Raw genomic sequence first — 6335 nt, 5'->3', positions numbered from 1 at the left:
GTCCTGTCTTGGATTAGAACAGGGGTTTCAAACTCAAATTCATCGGGGGCCGCATCAGCAGTTTGGTCGCCCTCAAAGGGCCGGTTGTATCTGTAGGACTATGTGTCCACTCTTGATTATCATAAATTATTGTCACTGCATTCAATGATGACTGTTTTTTTGTAATAATGTAAGTAATAACTAGCTCTGAAAGCAGAAACCTAGTCAGAATAATGGCAAGTAGATATTTAAATGTACCATTATTGTACAATTTATTGAAAAATGATTTTTGGTAACTGCACTGGGTGGTGGAGGCTCGCTAGGGTTTCATGCAGGAGCTTTGCAGAGCTACTGGTACCTGGAGATGCTGGGGTCCTTCTGCATGCAGGACAGATGTTCTGCCAGTGAGCCACCACCCTTCACCAAAGGGACTGGCTGAGGTTGACTCACTGGAGCTGCTCTCCTGGTTCCAGGGTTTAAGGGCCAGAAGTATAAAGCAGCATCCTATGTTTCTAGGGAGAGGGGGAGGGAGGGAGGGAGGGAGGGAGGAAGGAAGAAAAGAGGGAGTGGGAGGGGAGAGAGGAAGGAAGGAAAGAGGGGAGAGAAAGAAGAGTAGGAAATAAGGTAGGGAATAAAGAAGGAAAGAAAAAGAAAGAGGGAGAGAAGACGGAAAGGGAGAAAGAAGGAAGGAAGGAGAGGGAAAGAAAGAATAAGAATGAGGGAGAGGAAGAAAGTTGGGAGGGAAGGAAGGAAGGAAGGAAGAAAAGAGGGAGTGGGAGGGAGAGAGGAAGGAAGGAAAGAGGGGAGAGAAAGAAGAGTAGGAAATAAGGAAGGGAATAAAGAAGGAAAGAAAAAGAAAGAGAGAAGATGGAAAGAGAGAAAGAAGGAAGGAAGTAGAGGGAAAGAAAGAATAAGAATGAGGGAGAGGAAGAAAGTTGGGAAGGAAGGAAGGAAGGAAGGAAGGAAGGAAGGAAGGAAGAAAAGAGGGAGCAGGAGGGAGAGAGGAAGGAAAGCGGGGAGAGAAGGAAAGAAAAAGAAAGAGGGAGAGAAGATGGAAAGGGAGAAAGAAGGAAGGAAGTAGAGAGGGAAAGAAAGAATAAGAATGAGGGAGAGGAAGGAAGGAAGGAAGGAAGGAAGGAAGGAAGGAAGGAAGGAAGGAAGGAAGGAAGGAAGGAAAGAGGGAGTGGGAGGGAGAGAGGAAGGAAGGAAAGAGGGGAGAGAAAGAAGAGTAGGAAATAAGGAAGGGAATAAAGAAGGAAAGAAAAAGAAAGAGGGAGAGAAGACGGAAAGGGAGAAAGAAGGAAGGAAGGAGAGGGAAAGAAAGAATGAGGGAGAGGAAGAAAGATGGGAAGGAAGGAAGGAAGGAAGGAAGGAAGGAAGGAAGGAAGGAAGGAAGGAAGGAAGGAGTGGGAGGGAGAGAGGAAGGAAGGAAAGAGGGGAGAGAAAGAAGAGTAGGAAATAAGGAAGGGAATAAAGAAGGAAAGAAAAAGAAAGAGGGAGAGAAGACGGAAAGGGAGAAAGAAGGAAGGAAGGAGAGGGAAAGAAAGAATGAGGGAGAGGAAGAAAGATGGGAAGGAAGGAAGGAAGGAAGGAAGGAAGGAAGGAAGGAAGGAAGGAAGGAAGGAAGGAGCGGGAGGGAGGGAGGGAGAGAGGAAGGAAAGAGGTGAGAGAAAGAAGAGTAGGAAAGAAGGAAGAAAGAAGGAAAGAAAAAGAAAGAGGGAGAGAAGACAGAGATAAAAAAGGAAGGAAGGAGAGGGAAAGAAAGAATAAGAACGAGAGGAAGAAAGGGAAGGGGATGCGGCGCTGCTGGGTGCTGACCCTGCAAGCTGCCTCCTCCTTCTCCTGCTGTGGCTCGGGGTGCTCCACGCAGCGCTGCTCTGGCCGCCTTTCTACCCCCCCCCCGGCCCCAGCTGCTTGTCGGCGCTTTGTTGGCGCGGCGCTTCAGCAGCAAGGTCCCGCTGCTGGGTCCCGCTGGCTGGGGCGCTCGGCGGGCCAAATGACGAGGTCTGGTGGGCCGGATTTGGCCCCCGGGCCTTGTGTTTGACACCCGTGGATTAGAAGGACTGGTTAATTGGGGCAGGAGGGGGTGCTCTCTCTCGCTCTCTCTTTCACCACAGCTCTGTTGTTGATTAAATTAAGCTATACCTTGGAATTGCATCAAATTCACAGCTGCATTTCATCTTGATTGCAGAGCCACTATGGGCATTTCTGGTAACCAGTTGCCATTGAGAGAATACAGCATGCAATAGCCGTTCATAGTTGCATGCCTGTGGAGGTGGAATGCAAATTGTGAAGATGTTCCAATCTTCAATCAGCACTTCCAATTAGTCCTCCTCACTGCAGCCTAGATATGTGCTGTCAACTTTCCCTTTTTTGCGGGAAATTCCCTTATTCGGCACCCTTCCTTTCGTATCTGGGAGTTGACAGCTATGGCATACCTGCCCCTTTCCAACTCCTCACGTGGAAGCACTTCCAGTGATTTTGCAACTCCCACTTACCCCGAAACAAAACAGATTTCAGGATCTCTGAAGAGGCTACAGTACAATAGTTCAGCACCATCCTCCTCCACCTCCATACACTTAGCCAATTCTCCTTTTGGCAACAAATGCTGTAAAATTAATTATATGGTCTGTTAAACTCCAAATCTTTTGCCTGCCCTGAATACCCTGCCTATCAATTAAATCGAGTAACCTGTTTTAGCATGATGAAAGTATAAACCTCTTTCCGGCTTCCGGTTGACCACGCCATCTTGCTCAGACGGGGGTCCGCACAGCGGAGCGGACCTCGGCGCTTCAGAGGTGGAGGGAATCGTTCCAGCGAAGCGAAACCTCCTTAAAAGCCCCAAATCGAGCTTTTTGGGGACAGATTTTGCCTGGCGGCGCCAAAAGCGGGCTCTCTCCTCCCCGGATCGGCTTTGTTTAAGCCCCCGAGAGCGAGGAGGTGAACCGCGGCGGACAGGCTGACATTGCTGCTCTGAGAGTGCGAAGCTGCGAGTCTGGGAAGTGGAGGTGGCCAATTCTTCAAAGAACATTCAGCAAATGAATAGACTGTGAGTAATTTGGATTCTTTGGAATGTAAATTAAGGCAACAATTTGGACCTGGGAGAGAGGGGAAAAGAGGAAGCCACCCCCCCCTACGGTAACATAAGAGACAGTAAACAGAAACCCGAAGCCGTAAACAGAAGATTTCAACTTAAAAGGATTCCTCAAAGGCATCAAAGAGAATCTCCCCTAAATGCAGGGTAAAAGGGGAGAGAGACTGTGGTTGTGATTGCCCTGCAGAAAGAAGTTAAGACTAAGAAAGACCTTTCTGTTCCTCGGGAGCCGGCAGCCCAGACAATCCAGTGAGTTGATCAGGATTTATAGTTAAATTCTATTTCTATCTTTATCTCTGGACTTTTTGGAAATTCTTTTTTGGTTTATATACTTTTGAAATGTGAGTTCGAACTTTATTTTTAAGAATGCAGCCAGCTTGTTAAAATGGAGTCGAGAAAATAGACTGCGATTATATTCCACCCCATGTGACAAGTTTTGACCTTGACAGGACTGAACTATGTCAACAAAAAGGTACCCGCCTGAGTTTCAGCGGACTGTTTTGACCTTAATGTGGGAAGCAAGAATAGAACTATGTCAAGAGGAGACACAACGGCAAGTGTTACAGCAACAATTCCAGATGATGATGGCAGAATATGATTTCTTAGAAGATGAAGCTTTTGAAACTGAAGAAGACGAATGTGAGAATGACAATGATGAGGACTGTGATGACTTAACACAAAATGAAGCCCATCACGAAAAAAATGATGATTTTACTCTACAAAAAGTTGGATGGAGTGCCTCCCCTTCGAGGGGGGCACGATTGGACTTACTGGAACTCCAGAATGACCACAGGGAAGAAGGAAAAATTAAGCAGAGAAGAGAAGAAGCTCAGGGGTCTGATATGGAGGCCTGGATGGCAAAAGACTGTAAACAGGGGGTGGGGTGAAGGGAAAGTGAAGTTGTGATTGTAAGGATGGGTTAATAGGACTATAACTGGACTGCTGACTATGGAACTTGCTGGATTGGTGGGGTGGAGCCAGTACTCGGGGGGGGGTGTAAGGTTAGTTTGGGAATAATTATAGGTTTAAAAAGTGAATTGATTCTGGAAAAAGGTGAAAATATGGAGGCCTATAGAGGGGTAAAAATTAGGCACGGGAAGAAAAAATGGGAGTTTGATTTCTCAGTGATTGGACAATAGGCGAAAATGATAATAGTTAGTTTAAAAGTGGTACAAGATATAAAGGTGTATGTTATAAAATATGAACTATGAAACTGTTGAAGATGATAAATAAGGGAGGAAAACCGGGGAAGGGGGGAGGGTGGGGAAGCCCACAAAATATGGTTTAACAATTATGAATTTAACAATTATGATGAATTTTTTTTTGTCTTTTTTCCTTTTTGTCTTTTTTTTCTTCTCTTTTTTCTTTTTCTCTTTTTGTATTTTCTTTTTTTTTTGGTATGACAATAGATGGTTGGATGGATGAACTCCTGCGTACTGCCCTGGTTCACTGGAGCTCCCTGGTGGCAGGGGGGGGCTTCGGGGGCAGGGGAGGGGGAGGAGGACAGAAACCCAATCATAAAATGGACCACTTCTGACTGTTCACCTGCGTGGGATACTTCTGTGGCAGGGGAGGACCCATGGAGGGGGGTGGGAAGAAGGTGGAAAAGGTGTATATGTATGTACCATCTTTTGTAATTTGTAAAATCAATAAAAATTATGTTTAAAAAAAAAAAGAAAGTATAAACCTCTTTCCATATCTGTCCTTTTGTTCTAAACTAAAAAGCCACCTGGTAGTTTTGTTGGTTAGAGCATGGTGCTGATAATGCAAAGGTTGCAGGTTCAATCCCTATATGGGATAGCTGCATATTCCTGCACTGCAGTGGGTTGGACTAGATGGTCCTCAGGGTCCCTTCCTGCTCTACAATTCTACGATTCAATGTTGTATTGTATCACCCCTTATAGAAATGCTTATGGTAGATCAGGGGTTCCCAAACTAAGGCTCGGGGGCTGGATGCGGCCCAATCGCCTTCTAAATCCGGCCCCATCGCCTTCTAAATCCGGCCCGTGGACGGTTCGGGAATCAGCTTGTTTTTATGGGAGTAGAATGTGTTCTTTTATTTAAAATGCATGTTATTTGTGGGACCTGCCTGGTGTTTTTACATGAGTAGAATGTGTCCTTTTATTTAAAATGCATCTCTGGGTTATTTGTGGGGCATAGGGATTCATTCATATTTTTTTTCAAAATATAGTCCGGCCCCGACAGAGGACGAGATGGCTGGACAGTGTTCTCGAAGCTACGAACATGAGTCTGACCAAACTGCAGGAGGCAGTGCAAGACAGGAGTGCCTGGTGTGCTATGGTCCATGGGGTCACGAAGAGACAGACACGACTAAACAAGTCCAGCCCCTCACAAGGTCTGAGGGACACTGGACCGGCCCCCTGCTGAAAAGGTTTGCTGACCCCTGTGGTAGATGCAGCAAACGTGGTGCAAATCACAAGCGAATCCTGCCCACACACCCCACCAAATGTGGTCTGCCATATGATAGAATCATAGAAGTGTAGAATTGGAAGGGACCTCGAGGGTCCTAAATTCTGAACTACCGGTAATGCATCCCTGTCAGATGGCCATCCAAGCTCTGCTTAAAAACCTCCAATGAAGGAGACCACCATCTCCCGAGGGAGACTGTTCCACTGTCAGTGTTTCTACTGTTCTTCCTGATGTTCATTTGGAATCTCCTTTGTTGTAACTTGAATCCATTGGACTGAGCTCTACCCTCCAGTGCAGGAGGAAAACAAGCTTGCTCCATCTTCCATGTGGCATCCCTTTTGTTATCTGATGACTACCACCGTGTTTCTCATATTATAAGTCATGTCTTATATTTATTTTTCCCTCAAAAAAACACACTATGGCTTATTTTCAAGGGATGTCTTATTTTTTTCCTCCTCCTCCTGCCGCGGCCAGCATTGCTGCTGCGCCTATCACTATGTCTTATTTTCGGGGTATGGCTTATATTCCTTGAATGCTTAAAAACCCTGCTATGGCTTATTTTATGGGTATGTCTTAAAATATGAGAAACAGGGTATCAAATGCTGTAAAATTAATTACAGTATATGGTCTGTTAATTATATGGTCTTCAAATCCCTTTTGTGGCATCCCTTATCCTACAGATATTTAAATGAGGTTGCACTTGTAGATTCCCAATTTTAAAATTGAATTTTAACATTGTATTTAATCTGCATTTTAATTGAATTGTTTCCTTTATGCTTGCTTTGATATTCTTGTTGTTAGCCGCCCTGGGAAGGGTGGGGTATAATTATTA

The sequence above is a fragment of the Zootoca vivipara genome, chromosome 17, assembly GCF_963506605.1.
Source record: "Zootoca vivipara chromosome 17, rZooViv1.1, whole genome shotgun sequence".
Classification (NCBI taxonomy): domain Eukaryota; kingdom Metazoa; phylum Chordata; class Lepidosauria; order Squamata; family Lacertidae; genus Zootoca; species Zootoca vivipara.
Note: the sequence above shows the minus strand (reverse complement) of the source record.